This window comes from Lissotriton vulgaris, chromosome 4_1, assembly GCF_964263255.1.
Source record: "Lissotriton vulgaris chromosome 4_1, aLisVul1.2, whole genome shotgun sequence".
Classification (NCBI taxonomy): domain Eukaryota; kingdom Metazoa; phylum Chordata; class Amphibia; order Caudata; family Salamandridae; genus Lissotriton; species Lissotriton vulgaris.
The window spans coordinates 1633161105-1633179290 of NC_141691.1; positions in this window are offsets into that span (position 1 = coordinate 1633161105).

Here is an 18186-nt window from a genome sequence, read left to right on the forward strand (position 1 = left end):
ACTGGGGATGAGGTGTGACAAATCCTTAACGCTACAAAATAAAACACATTATGACAAGGAATGCCACAGAATACTAAGTGACGACCGGAATTACAGACGCCTCAGAAACAACCCCACCATGACACTGGTAGTGTCGTTTCTGACCTCACCAGTGTCACTGGCCACCATAAAAACTCTGGTGGATGACGCCAACGGAGCAGAACATATATCAAAACAAGAAGCTGATTCCCCATGCACCGAGAAAGCCAAGGTACCATATTTTTACACTGTTCCCAAAGTCCATAAAGGAATAACACCCCCACCAGGACGCCCAATAGTGTCTGGGATCAACTATCTCCTGGAACCGTTGTCCAGATACTGTGACTACTTCCTAAACCCCTTGGTGCAACAAACACCGACCTACATAAAAGACACCAAACATCTTCTCAATATCATCAAAGACCTACATTTTGATCCCACAACCCAAATAAAGATGGGCTTTGACATAGAAAGTCACACAAGCCTACCACAGGACGTCACGCTACAAGTGCTTCACAACATACTCATGCACAGACCCTGGGAATACCACACCCCCAGGGACTTCATCCTCAAATGTGCTACACTTGCACTCAAAGAAAATTACTTAGAGTATGAGGGGGAATTCTATCTACAAACTAATGGCACGTCAATGTGGAGCATTTTTGCCCCCAGTATAGCGGGGTTCTATATCCATAATTTTGAACAACTACATGTATCATCCCCCACCAACCCACCCCTAATGCAAATCAAAATGTGGCGACGTTACATCGACAACATCTTCATGATATGGGAGGGCACATCAGAAACATTGACGTCATTCTTGGTATGGCTCAATGAAAGTGACCCCTACCTCCGGTTCACATGCACAACCAGCAGGACAACCCTGGCATTTCTTGACCTCAACATAACAGCCGAGGCAGGAAAACTGGTAACCAATACTTACTATAAACCAACAGCCAGGAACTCACTTCTACATTTCAACAGTTTTCACCTGAGAGCCTTAAGGGAAAATCTCTCTTTTGGCCAATTCCTCTGTATTCGTAGGAATTGCAGCCAACTCAACGATTACAAACGACAAGCAACCGCGCTTGTTTCAAAACTACAGAAACATGGCTACCCACGCAAAATCATTGAGAAAACTAAAAAAAGAGTACGCAACCAAAACAGGGAGGCTCTACTTGAAACCATCACTAAAGACCCCCTCAAACCACCTATGACATGCGTCACCACTTACAACGTGGCCTCCAATAAAGTCTCCAGCATCATCCAGAAACACTTGTGCATCATAAATTCAGATTCAAGAGAATGGGAAGAACCACTCTTTGCTTACAAACGGGCAAGCAACCTGAAGGACCAGCTAGTGTTTGCACGGTCCAAATCAATACAAAAATTAGCTACTAACACCATCCTGAACACATGGGGCCTCCCAAGACTGACTGGACACTATCCATGCAATGATTGTAGTGTGTGTAATCTCACCAACCAACCAAAAACACTGGATTTGGAACCTGGAAAAACCTGGAAACAGCTACAACACACAAATTGCAACTCCACCAACGTTGTTTACCTCATCACCTGCCCATGCGGCCTACGCTATGTGGGTATGACGACACGCAAGGTCAGGACCTGTATTGTTGAGCACCGGCGCACCATAAGATGCAAAAAGAACATCAGTCGTCTCACCGTCAATTACCTACAACTTGGCCACACCCCAATGACATGACTTGGACTGTAATCGAACAATACGATTACAACGATGTATCTACCGTCTGTCCACACAACACCATGGACTCAATGACTCTACCCCGTGGTTTAACCTGAGGGTCTGAACACCCCAGAATACCAGGGCACTGACCACTTTATTAGTCCCATAAAAACAGCCGACATTTAAGGGGTCATGATCCCTTGCTCAAATCATGCACATCTCTGTCATACCTACTAAATCATGGTTATCACCCGATGTCAAAGTTTATCTGAACGCCCCAGCCCATGAGACCTGGGGCGTTCACTTTTAAATTTGCGCTGTAATGGTAATTTCTTTTTCCTTTCCTTTTTATTTATTTGTATCCCACTATCATTACTAGCCTCCCATCGGCATTAATCTCACAGCCAGCTCACCATGACAACGGGCGCACCCACGCCTCGTTACCAGCACACGTGGTCTCTCCACTACCCGCACCATTGAAGAAAACCTAGACATCAGACACGCATAGTCTGTTTTCCATGTCTTTTTTCAACAGATGCTACTCGAAGTAGCGAAGCAATGCAATACACCTGAACACGCCGCATTGGGTATTTAAATGCAGACACCACTGAGGCTCTTTTCCTACGGAGAGCCGCTGCAGCCAAACAGGTTTCACACAGGTCCTGACCATTAAAGATGTGAGTAGACCTCCTAGACTTACCAGTGCAGCTACCGGGTAAGACTTTCTCCTTACAGGTTTTTAAACTGCCAGAATTCTCCATAGGGGCATTTGCTGCAAATCGTAAGTGTAAGGATACTTCTAAATGTGTCCACCTTTTCATATGTGTGTGTGCTCCATCGACATAGCCCACCACACGTACCAGCCCATATACCAGTAATTCACCAAACCGTACCACCGTTACGGTTTCACATTGACCGCATAATTCCAGCCAAATATGCACTTCTCTAACGGCAACTATGTGCTCTTATGACTATGATTGTACCCAAATCATGCGAAGACTCTCCATTGTAGTGTAGTTCCTATTTTCCCAATAGGCCTTGCGCATTGGAATAACATAAACAGTAGTATAGACGTAGAAGTGCGGTCTTCCAGGTCTCTACTGACTATGCTAAACTTAATTGGGTTTGTTACCAAATATCTCAGAGGTCACTGGAAACTTTCTTGACTGAATAGGGAGTGATCAGCTCCCCTGGCTCAGACAAGAAGGGATTCAGTTTTCCAACAACCGCATAAACATGACAACTTTGCTTCTTAGAATAAGAGTCAATCTCTAGAGTCGTGTGAAACAATAGACAGTTATTTTACTCAGTCAGTTGTGCAGATTACTTTCTCCAAGATGCAGAGAAATAGAGAGATGGGCGTTTTCAATAAAAAGGTATTATTTATTGAACAGTCTTTCTTCTCATGCAAGAGAATTTAATTGCCACAATTGCAAGACTAGTTATTATAAAAAGTGCGTACGGTAAAATGAGGATTGCGAAATAATACTGTAAAAGCATTGATATGGTTTCTTAGCCATACAATGGTTAAAATGAATAAAATATATACATTCATATATACATTTAGCTAACGTACTCAACTGGTGCTTCTAACTACGCCTACCCCAGTGTACCTGACCTAAGCCTAATACTTGGGAGGGAGTAAGTAAGTAGCAGTTTTAGTTAAGTTGGTTTTGCCAAGGTTTGCTTCAAGAATTCTCTCTAAGGGTTTAGTCAACACCATACCTCTGGAATAGAATGTTGGAGGTCTTGTATCTCCTTCCAGGACTCGATATCCCAGTCACTCGCAAGAGTAGGCTGTAAACGCCGGAGCTAGATTTTCTCGGCAGGAGAAAAGACAGCGTCTCTCTCAGCGCGTCGAGGAGGAGGAGGGGCAGCGTCCGTGGGCAGCTTGTATTTGCTGGGCTCTGTAAGGGACAGCTGTTCTGCTCCTGTCTTCACCACACCATCGCTATCATCGATGTCGTTGAGGCAGCGTTTGTTTAAGGCAACGTTGGTAATATTTATACCTGAAAGGTGCCTTGTTTGACGTAAGTTTTTGGACATAAGACGTCAATAAAGATGTCACTAGGAAGTGATCGTCTCTCAGTGCTCATTAGAGTTCTATTACTAATCAAAACATAGCAAGCGGGGCTTTCCCAGGTTGCTGAGTTTTTATCTTGTTGAAGAACTCGGAGTGTAATCTAGGAATCTTAGATAGTGGCTTCTGCTGTGTCATTTGCTCTAATGAGCTGCAGAGGAAGCAATTCTGAAATGTGGCTCTGATCGTGTTAGGCCAGAGACGAGTTTCTGAAATATCACTCTTGATCGTTTATGCCATTATAGGGGTATAAATGGATTATAGCCGTATAGGGGCATAAGGTCACATTATTGATCAGGGTCCTAGATTAGAACGCAACACCATTGTACGTTTTGTTTGTTCTGTATGTTGTTTGTACAGTAATGCTTGGAGACGGAATCCCCCTCCCACAAGTAACGGCACCTTAGTGCGTGCAACACATTTTGGATCACACACTCACCGTAAGTGTAGATCCCACTTTCACATAATTTAAGGTCCTGAGGAAAGCCAGTTTAATGAAAGACCTGGCTGAAACATGTAGACCACTCACCGGATACAGGAGTTCCTAATCATCACACCACCGACATTCATTGCCTTGCTTTTACTGCTACCACAGGCCCACATATTAAAGGTAACCCCAGTGGGTACTAGGACCACTGGATAGCTTTTAACCCCTTCACGCTTCACTCCACTATCACTGCACACTCAGTAAAATACCTGCTCCGCTGTAACACAGGCGTTGAAGCACACCGGGACACATTCAGTGTCACTGGGTGGGCCGGATGATGAAGCATGCCACCAACTAGGTTGGTGGGTGAGGGCTTCATAAGGAAACAAAACAAGTTCCCTCCCTTTCTACATACAGTCCTGAGTCCTGTACCACATGTTAATATGCCAGTTCTCTCTTGATCACATATAAAGGGCCAGATGTATCAAAGGGTTTTGCCCATCCTGTGTCTATGGGGAAATGTGTTGATACATATGGCCCAAAGTCCTTAACACTGTCAGGTTTGAGTAAGAGAGGAGAACAAAAACATCAATAGGATGGCAGTAATTTACAGCCCTAGAGAGCATGGCCAGTGGGGTTACTTGTCCAATGGCTATAGGTTCATTGAGTATGAATAACATAATCTGCAGAAGTCAAAATAGAATAATCATTAAAAAGATACTTTTTCCATGGTTGGTTATTAACAAAGTTGGGATCAAACACCAGCTAATTAAATTCTTACATGAGCTGTGAAAAACATATTACATCCTGTATTAGTAAGATGTTGTTGTGGGATGATCAGTAAAACTATCAAAAAGTATATATGTCATGAGGAGGAACAACATCACAGGGCTAAGAAAGATAGTGCCCAAGGAAGTATAACAGGGAGAACAAAGGTAATTGGTCAGAGGTGCAAAGAGGGTACCAGAGACCTAGGAGGGTCATTTCAAGTTTGGAAGATCAGGAGCACCCCTGCAAACCTTTTGTGCTTCCATAACACCAAATATGCAGTTTCCACATTCTATTTGGAGCTGCACACATTTCTCAGTTTACACCAGCAGGGCCTCCATCAACTCTGTCAGTGTAAAGCTTTGAGCTCCACCACTCAGACGCCAGGTCATAGTGACACCTGTCCTGGCTATTTAGGGTAAGGTGACTGTTGCTTCTACTTCCTTTCCCAGAACCTCTATGCAAGGCATGGTGATCCCAGATAGCGAAAATACACAATAGAACGTATGTACCGACAAAAACATCCTGTGCACCAGGACCATTATTTTGTATTCAATAAGCAAACTTCTGCTTTGCAGTTTGTTTCTCAAAAACAAAAGATAATTGCTGATTGGATGGAACAAACGTGACACTCACTCAGCAAAGTTTAGTGCATTCACTGAAGGACTGGATGATCATCACTTTTCCATCCACCTGGCACCGCCTAGTGAGGTATGATCATCCTAGGAAGGAAACGGACACAATACACCCTACTTGCAGGAGAGAACTCCCAGTGCTCCAAGTCTCTATTATTTTTTATTTTTAAGAAAAAAATCACTTTGAGGATCTATTTCTAGACAACAAGAAAGTTCTCCAAGTGGATGCCACATACATGGTGCCCACATAGCAAAATTAATTGCCATTAGTGGAGCTACTGTGATAGCTGCTGGTGGCACAGAGATCCCCACCTGCAGGATATATATATATAAGAAATATATATATATGTCCCTTCTAGATATGTTCTTTACTGATACCCATTTGAACGGCAATGCCATGATTTTACTGTATTTGAGGTCAAATGTTGCACTTGGAAATATCGAGCAGTTTGACCAAAATTTCTATGGTCTAAGGATCCCTAATACAAATGTAGTTGTTGGAGACATATGACGATAACAAGAGAGGTGCAGAGAGGCAGGAGACAAAGGAGAAGTGTTCCTAACTGTTCTAAGCTTACAGGCTGGGTCACTTCCAATGCTTTCAGACAGAGGACTTGAGGAGGTTCTGGAGGCTGGGCTAGTCCATAGTCACCAGATGTGGAGGGAAGCGTGTGTGTCCATCCAGAGGTGCGGCCAGGTTAATGAGCAGCCCCTCCTCTGTGGTCACTACAAACCAGTTCTGCACCAGCTCCCCTCCCACTGGAATTGGTGCCTGCCTGATGAGGGGAAAGGAAGGGGCCTCTCTAAGTATCATTTGACATCTACTTGTGACAGAAGAGACCTATTTGAAGTACATTACATTTCTGGAACACATTCCAAATAGTCATCTTGCCATAGGAACAAGAACACCTCCGCACACTCAGGCCTTTTCTCTTCTCTGGAAGTAGCATTCACAGCTCAATTAGGGCTTGAGCACTCTGAGGGCTGAAACTGAAGGCAATTGCAAATTCGCCTCTGGAGCCATTGAAGAGGAAAAAGGTACCTTTTAAAAATGTTCTTTCCCTTAATATTTATAAAAAATACGATTTCAACATTAAATTGAGCTTTTGATAAATAATAAAAAGAGTTGTTGAATTATATATCTAGCTGGTCCTTACCTGAGATAGCCAAATTAATATTTAGTATTACTACCTAATATTTTTCTATGGACCAGCCAGTCTTCCTACAGTGTAAATAGATTTTGGGTGCTAGGTCACTGTAAGGGCATCACTGTGCTAATATTACATTTCTACAGGTCCTACTTTTAAATACCAAGCCCCTGCCTTGTGGACTGCAGGGCTTACTTAAGGGTGACATTAATATTTAAAGGGAAGGTTTAGACTTGTCAAAGGGATTTATTTTCACAAGTTGAATTGCAGGTTTAACTCTGCTTCAGTCAGGGTACAACAGTATGCCTGACACCATGTTTGCACTGCTGGCACTATAAGTGATGCAGTCCACTAGTGGCATTTAACTTCGAGGCCCTAGGTACACCTTGTACCATATACTAGTGACTTATAAGTAAGTTAAATATGTTGGTTAGGAGTATATAAAATTAAGCATATTAAAAGGGAGATCATAAATACTTTACTACTGGGTAGCAGGGGTAAATTGCTCAGAGTTCTACTGCCAGCAAAAATAGGTAGGGAATAATCTGGGTAATACACCACACAAAAGATGTTAATTTCCTTATGTAAGAGATGACTTGCTATGTCAGTCAGCTTTGTGTCTGAGTAAAAACACACCATTGACCACCCTCAGGATGGATACCAGTTGTACAAAAGGAGATAAATACATGTTAGTCGAACATTTTAATTAGTTCCCATTGACATTAAACTACTGATGAAAATGTTGCTTTCTGTTGAAATGCTGTTACCTCAAGAAATACTTAAGAGAAAAATAGCACTGAAAAAATCCTTCTCAACCAAATTTGTACGAAAATATGCGTGGGCACTGGAAAAATCAAAAGCACATGCACCCTGATTATAAGTAGATCGGAGCAGTGTACCACTCTGTTGTGTATCTCAGCCAATTACAAATGGCACAGTATTCCATCAACGACTTACCTGGTGGGGAAACCATGGGCCTGATTTTACCAGCCATAAATTGCTAATGTAATGTAATGATGATACTTGTAAAGCGCACTGCTACCCCATCTCGGGGTGTCCTGGCGCTGAAGACCGCTGGGGAACCCGTCCTGGCTTTCCCTGTGAGATGGTCCCTTCTGGGTATCTCCAAGGTGAAACCAGGCATCCCCGGCGTCTGTGGGGGGCCGATGTAGAGATGAGGCAAGCTTAATGCCCAGAGTTGCCGAGTGTGATCCCTGGTTAGAGTAGGCACCGAGGCGAGAATTATCGAGTCCGTTGACCCTGGTCCACAACCCTGCCGCGTCGGGAATTGAACCCTGGTCCCAGGCCGTTCTCTACTTCCGGGTCTGCCGCCTCTAACCATTGAGCCACACCACTCAATATCGCATGAATACTGGGCTGCAATATCTGCCCAGCCCTGGCTCTTTTCTAACCCTACACTGTGGTATAGAGTGAGCATGGACCGCTGTCCTCTGCCAGCCTACCTGGCCTGTGGCAACCTCTCCATGCAACACCTCTCAGTTCTGGGCCTCTGCCTTTCCATCCACTTCCTAATACCTACTTCACACAGCTGTCTGTCTTTTCCGGTCACTAATTAAAGCGCCGGGACACTCCTTTGGAGTAGCCATGCGCTATAGAAGACCAACCTAACATCTAACAATAACATCTAACACAGCAGATGCTAAATGGCTCGTTTAATCCACATGAAACTCGGAAATCCATGTTCAATTTTACCTAAAAAAAGAGGTCTACATGATTGCTCCCCATTTTGCAGGGAATAACTTGAAATTTCTGGAGTCAGGTGCAGGAGACAATCTAGAGTAATTTTGTCCAGCCACATGGAATCCCTGCACCTAAATCTGGCCTACCTGTAATTGAGCACTCACAACACAAGGAGGGAGGTACCCTAGGAACCAATAAAGAACCGGGTAAACAAGTATACAAAAACAAGGAAGAGGTCCCTGGGCGTTAAGGATATACCTTATGTCGTAAAATAGCTCCGCCAAGATGTCTGTGGTGGCTATATTCGACCTAGCAGAGAGGGCTATCTCTGAAAATATACATCCACACAATCACTATCACTGAATGGTGGCTAACAGTCAGTAAAGGAACTCTGTGTACAATCCTTCAAACATTAAAAGCACTCTAGTATTCACCAATATTTAAAATCATCAATTTATTATTCAAGATTAATAACATTATGAAATCTAACAATGCATAAAAATACAATCAATCACAAATTAAAAAAAACAAAAGTCGACGCGGCGTTTCGGTGTCTTGTGTCGATGGCAACACCTTCTTCAGGACGTTTTTTTAAAAAAAATCACTAGAAAAATAAAATTACATAGTTACAATCAACAGAGGCCTATTATACACTGACGTTAGCTAAACCATAGATTCACATTTTTCTTACAATTACACATTTACCTAAACATTTGTTATATCAACACTCGGGATTGTATCCAAACATGCAGTTCATATCCTAAAATGAGGAATACGTCTCAAAGGGCGGTCCCTATTGGAGTCGTCTAACTCAAGGATCCATTTGTGTTTCGGAAGGCGTCATATTAATAAAAACATTAAGCCTATCCTTGATCAACCTGGTTTTGGTCATTGTGGTAGTACCTGTAATTGAGGCCAGAGTGTTCGAGCACTCCATCTAACCAGCATTAATCACATACAGGTGCAGTTCATAGCTTTAATAGATATTTTCCTCTTTATATTCTTGCGTTTTATTGTGGCCTTCACAGTCTTGTATAAACTGTTTAGCTTCCACTTCATTTTTGTGTCCAGCCCTGGCTTCAGTCCATTTTGGCCATTTAGTCATTTTCATAGCTGAGTATTATGATGCAGCCAAAAGCTACTGAGATTGATGTAATGGAGTGCTCCCACACTGAGGTGTGCTTCAAGATAGGCTTATTTTGAGCAAAGCAGCTAGGAAACCAAATGGACAAAAACAGCAGGGGCAAAATAATGAAAACAATAGCAAAATGAGCCTCAGTGGAGGAGTTTATTCAATATTATAAATCACCACTAGGCTGTAAGGAGTCGAGGCTGGAAGTATTGCTTACATCTCAGTAATCTATGGGGCATATTATCAAGAAACGGCGTTCACATTATCGCCGCTTTAGCAACAGAAAACTGCTGCTAAAGCAGCGATAATAGGTTTTATAATATGCCCTTGTGAATTCCCATAGAAGCCCAAGTTCTGGTGTGAACACAGGCTTCTATGGGAATTCTCTACGGCGTATTATCAAGCCCATTATCGCCCTTTTAGCAGCAGTTTTCTACCGCTAAAGCGGCGATAATGTTAACGTCGTGCTTGATAATATGCCCCCAAGAGTTCAGGGGAGCGAAATCCACTCACACTGTACCAATTTGAAGGAAGGAAAGGCTGTCAGTCCCTGCAGGGAGTCATGGCTGTCTGGGCTGAGTCTACATGCTCATGGAGAGCGCACTATGTAATGAATTACATTTCCCTGCCATCCTTGAACTCCCACATGTTAGGAGACATGGTAGCAATCTTGAATATCTGGGTATACATTTTATTGTGGCCACATCATCTAAGTAAGGTTATTGCGAGACATATGTTATGCAGCTAGGAACTTCCTATGTTGATCGAGAATTTTCTTTGCAAAGAAAAGTTGCTTCCTATGGGCTTGGTTGACATTGGGAATATAAAGAAGTATTTCTTAAAAACAAGTTGTATGATGAAATTAACTTTTAACTATTTCAACATTTACATGGGCAGTTCAATCTAAAATTAAGTTTATTTTGTATTTCGGGGCTATGGCTCTGCACTTTTGTAGCTTACCATTACCCGAGTGGTTATACGGAGATAATTCACCACAGAAAGGAGGTAGAGGATGCACTTTGAATGCTTTGACACTGGAAAGAAACAAATATATAAATTTGCAGCAAAATCTGTTTATTTCTGTTTTCTACTGAAAAGCACATTTTCTATGTGGGTATGTTTTATCAGGTAAACTTAGTTGTAACTAAAAACTGGGAATGCTTGATATTGAACTGCTTTCAGCATATGCTCAAGTTTTTTGTTCCAACTATCCCTGCAATATTTAAATTAGGATTCCAAGATAAAGAGTTTGTGCTCAACACCGTAGCGCCAACAGGCTAAATCAAACAGGGTTAAGTCTGTCACAATTTCACTCCCCTTTAGCAAAGCTTTACCTTGATTGTCACAATAGCCCTTCGCTAACATGTCCTGGCCAGAAAGGGAATGCTTGTTCTATATTAGCTGCATGTCTAGAAGACTATCCACAGTGCACAGTCACATTTTCAGACGGTTGCAAGCTGGGCCCACTTCTGAAATATAAACTCAAACTTTCAAAAGAAGTGCTGTCATCTAGAAAAGTCTTGCTTCCTAAAACGTTTGGAAAATGCTTCTACAAATTCGCGCTGATATCTTAATCTCTCTTTGGATCTTGTAGAGATCTAGCTCACTTGTATGAGCCTTCTGTTTTAAAGGCATTACTCCCCTGTCCCATGAAATGAAGCCCAGCTGGCCTGGAAAGACCTGGGGTATGTGTGACCCTAATCAGTGCCCAACAATATTTTCAGAAATCTGGCATATATGAATGCAGTCAGAAAGAATGCATGTTCCACGCATGCAATAATAAAATGCATGATGATAGTTGAAAGAGCTGCCGGATAAAGGTATCAGGGATGTATAGGAAGAGGCAAGAGCGAGCATAGATAACTAACAAGTGGAACGTTAGGCAAAGGAGGAAAATAGAGAGAGAGAGAGAAGATGAGAATCAAACAATGATAGAAAAGGTGAAATTTTAGAGCTGTTTTACATCATTAAGTTGCAGGAGCACTCAAGTCAGTAATATGAACAATGGAGAGGCAGGATTAAAGTACGGTGAGGTTGTGGTAAGAGTGAAACAGAGAAAGGGCCATGGGAACATTTGGAATTTAGAATGGGGACAGGATGAAACATTTCAGTATGGACAGTAGAAGGTTTAAGAAATGAGACAGCAGCATAATGTGGACAGAGATGAAGCAATGAGAAGTACCAGCATTTAGACTGGGATCATAATAATTGAAAGGAATTTGATGATCATTAGCTAGCAATATTAGGATAGTCTTAAAAGATGAAATGACAGACAAAATATGCTTGATATAGATATGGAAAAGTAGGCGGACCAGAACTATTTGACAGATAAGGGAAAAAGGCAGTCAGTGATGACCAAACCAGGAGTCAATAAGGCAAACTATGCAATATTATTTATATTGTTTATAGGCACGGCTGAAATGTAAATTATGCTGGTGTACTTTGTACACTTTTGGGAATTTCAAGTTGCACTTTTATGCGAAATTCCCAAAATGATGCAGTTACACTACTTTGTGTAATTACACGCCATTGGCACTAAAAATGTAGGGGGAGATTTTATCAAGGTTTTGCATCGCCCTTGCAAGGGAGCAAGTGCGATGCAAAACATAGTTGACATTTATCAAGCTAAGCATGGCTTAATAAATCTGGAGTAACTAAAGGCAGTGCAAGTCTCTGCCTTGCGTTACTTTGCCACAGGAAAGCGTTCCATGGGTGGAACATGGATGTCCCCATGCACCCACCCATGGATTTTGGTGCATTCCTAGATTTACCACAGGTGGTAGACTTGGGAATGAATCAAAATGCTACACCTCACCAGGTGAGGCATAACGAGGAGAAATATCTTTATTTCTCCAGAAAGAGGAAAATGCCTCTAAGGATTGTTTTTGTGCAGGAAGGTTGCAAGGGTGCTTGCGTTTGCACTAGGCAGCCAAAGTGAGTAAGCAGTAGGAAAGGACAGTATAATGTTAAATACGGTGCATTCCTGGCCGTTCCCTTTCTGGTGGCTCAGTGCAGCAAGGAGGCTTGCTGTATTGCGCTGCGTGAAAACATGATAAATATGGGTCTAATTAGGGGTAAATCCTGCAGAACAACAGATCACCAGAGGCAGCTGTTCTCGGTGCTTTTGCTTTTTTGCATTATTTTTTGAGCGTAATGAGTCCATTCTTAAAAAATTGAAGCAAGGACGCATTTCACTCTATAGTATAGTGCAAAATGCCAGATTTTGTGTTTTGCCTAATTATGTGTAATTTTGCTGGAATTTCACACACATTTTGAAAACCCGTCTGTTGACATGCAAGGACATGTTTGTCCAACGCCACCAATGACTCAGATATATCATGTATGAAAGCTATGCATGGACTGCCAGATGTTGCTTTGCATAGGAAGTCGTGATAAGTTTGAAAACTTGTAAATTCATGCAAAGTTTCACTCTGGATGATGATGAGATAGGTACGGCCTGTGATGCGCTACTAAGATATTATTCCCCATTGAACATCCACGGTCCCATGACAGCAATGACAGCTTCCATAGTCCAGAGTACAGATATCCAAGCCAGGAAGCAAAAGAATCTGCACTGGACAGAGGGAGGTTTAAATGCTGTAATTTCCTGCTACCTATTTTGGAATGAGCTTGTCATTTCTTGGCATAGGGATGTGGTCCGTTCATATAATTGCATTTTTAATAAAGCAAAACTTAGCTTGGTGACAGTAACCCTGAGCGAGTACATTAAGTTTTGAAAGTATTTTTTACAAAACATTGCAATCACTTACAAATTCATATACATTTCAATGTGCTGTTTCAAGTAATGAAAAGTAAATAAAAAGATGATCACCAGTGTAGAGATACTAAAGATTTAGCTTGAACATTTTTTTTGCTTTAAAAATGTGACAAATTGCTGCAAAATGTTCATGATCCTGAACGTAATCAGGTCAAGCTGCATATTTAGTTAATGATTCACCCCATACACAATAATAATGTTGTGGGCTGTGTGGGGCAAGTATTGTCCATCAACAGATACAGTGGTACAGCACTGGTTGGCACTTTCAGAAGACTTTGGGAGGCAATAAGAATGGAATTTCCAGTAGAAGGATAAATGAACATCAAGACGATCATCTGCCTGCTTCTCTCCTTGCTTGAAGCACAGTCGCAGCTCATTCTTCATTCGATTGGATATTTCTTTTTCAATGCAGTACTTCTCATTCAATCATATCGGTGACCTCTGTGGGTATGAACCAACACTATTCTGTTTGAATTCTGTATGAACATACCTCCTCCACTCATTAGGTCTAAATTTGGACCCACATCTGATTGATCATAACATAATGTAGTTTCTACATTCAAGAACGCATGTGCATTCAGCTGCAATACTTCTTTCCACCGTTGTTTTCTTTTCACAACATAGCAATATTTATATTTGAATTTAATATATTAGATGGGTTAGTACCTGCCAAGCCAAGATGCTTCTTGCTGGGACTCTTGTGGAGTTCCCTTATCAGGTCAAAAAGCAATCAAAATAGACCTGAAGTAGCCCAGAGAGTGATGACACAGGTCTGTATATCAGAAGACTACGATGCAAGCCCAGTCTGACTGTCAGCTTGGGAGGCCCGCATTTCTGCGAAGGATTAGAAAAATGGCAATAGGACGCTTACCTGAAGAAGGTCCCTAAAGCATCTCAAATCCAAAACCATCAAATTTTCTTTTTGAGTCTAGAATTCCTTTCATAACATACTCAGGATGTCCATCTAATAACAGAGGGACTGGAGGCCTTAATAATTTGATGTTTGGTGCAGCTTTCTTTAGAAGGGATACATGGAAGTCGGGATGAATGCCAGAGTTATGAGGAATTTTGAGTTTGGCAGTGACTGGCCCTAACACTTGTTCAATGGAAAATGGGCCTACAACAGAAGGTTGGAATTTCCTATTACCTTTTAGACGGAGATAACGAGAGGATAACCACACCTGATCCCCCACTCGACACTCTGGTGCTGACTTCCTGTGTTTGTCTCCCTGCTTCTTGTAATTTACCTTGGCTTTTATTAAGTTAGATTCCGGTGACTTATGAACAAGGGTCAAATCCTTCATGAGATCTCTAACTGCCGGCACCCCAAAATCCCCTTGACTAATAAATGGGTTTGGATGTCATCCATAATTTAAGAATAAGTCATCTTTATGGCTTTTATTATTGTTGCGTCATCTGTGTGGGCAGCTGCAAATTTGCAGATTTAAAAAGAAGGGGAAATATCCGGTTGAAAAATTCTTGTCATTTTTATGTGCTAACTCAGCCATCCATAACAATCCAGACCATTCACCATCCTGATCCAGAAGGAACAGCAGGAGATAATGTTCTAACTCTTGGTTAACTCTTTCAGTTTGATCGTCATTCTCTGGGTGGTGACTGGTCGAATGTCTGACTTCCACTCCTAACCCCTGCTTAAATGCCTTCCAAAAATGGGACACAAATTGGGAACCTCTATCAGAAATCAAAACTTTAGGGACCCCATGTATCTTTACAATTTGTTCGCTAAATTGTCTAGCTAGTTCCAGCAGAAGGAACACATTTCAAAGGGACAAATTGACTTATCTTTGTAAAGGTGTCCACAAAAACCAACACTGTGTTGAATCCATAACTCAAGGGAAGTTTTACCATCAAATCCATGGTGACTGTGTGCCAGGGATGATTCAGTGTGGGCAAAGGTTGTAACAAACCCCGAGGAGCCCGTCTGCTTCTTTCCCCATAAGCACAAAGCCCACAAGAAGCTACATATTGTTTGACATGGGAACTCATTTTGGGCCAACAAAAATAACACAGGGCTAGGTCTAGAGTCTTAAGCATTCCCTTATGCCAGCTAAGGGCTGATCGTGACACTCTGTTAAAGCTCTTTCGTGAAATTCCTTGGTAGACAAATGCAAGGCACCATGATGTTAGGGAAAGGAATCAATTCCTTCTCTTCCTATTTTTTATTTACTCAATCTTACATTTCCTCAGAGGTCATATGTTTCCCAACTTCTTCTTTGAGATTTTACAAAGAGAGGGAGCACACTATCTTAGACTCTGGAATGATGGACTGAGGGACATTGAATGCTCTTGGGTCTGACCCTGCTTGCAGGCTGGTCGCTCCCAACGCTGCTGCACAGCTCTGCCTGCATTGTTTTTTCCTAATCTTGTATTTTTTCCATGTGCCTAACTTGCTTTCTTGCCCAGACTTGTTTTTATTCCCCTGTGCCTGTACTTACTTTCTTGCCCCGACTCGTTTTTATTCCCCTGTGCCTGTACTTGCTTTCTTGCCCTGACTTGATTTCATTCCCCTGTGCCTGTACTTACTTTCTTGCCCAGACTTGTTTTCATTCCCCTCTGCCTGTGCTTGTTTTCTTGCCTAGACTTGTTTTTCCTTCCTGTGCCCAGTTCTCTTGCGGCCTGCCCGTTTTTCCCGCCTCTGCATCCCTGCAGCACCGCCCCCTTGAAATCCCATTCACCGCCCTGCTCCCGCCTCACAGCTGCTCCTCCCTCCCATATCACCTCATATGGCCGCTGGCGTGCCGAAGGCACGCCTTAGTCACGCCCTTCTGCACCGGTCCACACCTGGACCGCACCCAGCGCCAGGACCCCTGGACCCCTCGAACGCCACAACGCCCGACACCACTATGATGCCAGAACCCTTCACGCACTCAACACCGGATGATCACACACCTGCTTCCTGGCCGCCACGAAGCGCACCCACAGAGCTTTCACCTACCGGAACTGCTACTTCACAAGCATCCGCCCCACCATGCTGCCGACCAGGAAACAACCCAACCACCTCAGATGCATCCTTCTCAACACCCGCTCCGCCCGCAAACATGCCGTTGAACTCTTGGACCTACTTGACTCAACCTCCCCAGACGTCGCCTTCCTGATGGAGACCTGGCGGAACCCCACCTTGGCACCCAACATAGCCATAGCCGTCCCGGAAGGCTACAAGATCCGCCGCAGGGACCGCACCAAAGGAGCATGAGGAGGAATCGCCATCATCCACAGGAACACTCTCAGAGTCTCGTAGAAACACCGACGACACCCTCAGCACCGCCGAACACCTGCACTTCCAGATCCACACTGACCCTAACACCACCCTCAGCGAAACCCTCATATACAGACCCCCCGGACCCTGACCACAGTTCAGCGACTCCATCGCCGACTTCGTAAGCACACACACCCTTGCCTCCATTGACTACATCCTCCTCGGGGAAGTGAGCTTCCACCTCAAGAACAAAAACAACACCAACTCCACCACCCTGATCGACAACCTAGCCAACCTCGGACTTGTCACAACACCCACCCACACTGCTGGTCACACGCTTGTCCCCATCTTCTTCGCAAGCCCCCGCGTCTCCTTCAACCACACCACCAAACTCCACTGGACCGACCATCACTGAATCCACTTCACTTTAAAAAAAACACCACGCACCACCGCACCCAACAGATGCCTCGCCGCTGCTGGAGCAAAGTCACTGAAAATCAGCTAACCACCACCCTCGCTCAGAGCCCACCCGCCGACCCCACCGACCCCAACACCGCTGCACACAACCTCAGACAGTGGATCAATGATTGCGCCAACACCCTCACCCCGATCAAGAAACCCTCCAACAGTCACACCAGCAAGAAAGCCAGTTGGTTCACTGAAGTCCTTCGGGCCTCCAAGCAAACCTGCCGAAAGCTGGAGAAGATCTGGCTCTGTGAATGAACAACGGACAGCCACGCAGCACACAAGAACGCCACCCGCAGACACCATCACCTCATCAGATCCAGACAAAAGGGCCTCCTTCAAAAACCACCTAGACAACAACGAGCACAACAGCAAAGAGCTCTTCAACATTGTGAGGGAACTCTCCAACCCCAGCTCCAACACTAACGGCGTCCCACCCTCGCAAGACCTGTGCGACTCGCTGGCCACCTTCTTCCACCACAAGATCGCAGACATCCACAACAGCTTCAATGCCAAGACCGCCCCAACAACCACTGAGACCTCCACCTCCACGACCAACATCTGCACCAACTGCATGCTCTCCTGGACCAACATCAATGATGATGACACCATCAAGATAATGAACACCATCCACTCTGGATCTCCGTCAGACCCATGCCCACACCACATCTTCAGCAAAGACAGCACATCTATTGCACCCCATCTCAGGAAAGTCATCAACACCTCCTTCGAGACAGCAACCTTCCCGGAGAGCTGGAAGCACGCTGAGATCAACGCATTACTCAAGAAACCCAAGGGGAACCCCAAGGACCTCAAGAACTTCCGGCCCATCTCCCTCCTCCTGTTCCCGGCAAAGGTCATCGAGAAGACTGTCAACGAACAACTGACCACCTACCTTGAGGAGAACAACATCCTGGATCCTTCCCAGTCCTGGTTCTGCAGCAACCACAGCACCGAGGCTGCCCTCATCGCCGCCACCGATGACATCAAGTCCCTGCTGGACAACGGCGAAACGGCAGCCCTCATCCTCCTGGACCTGTCAGCCGCCTCCGACACGGTCTGCCACCACACACTACGAACATGCCTCCAGAACACCGGGATCCTAGAGAAGG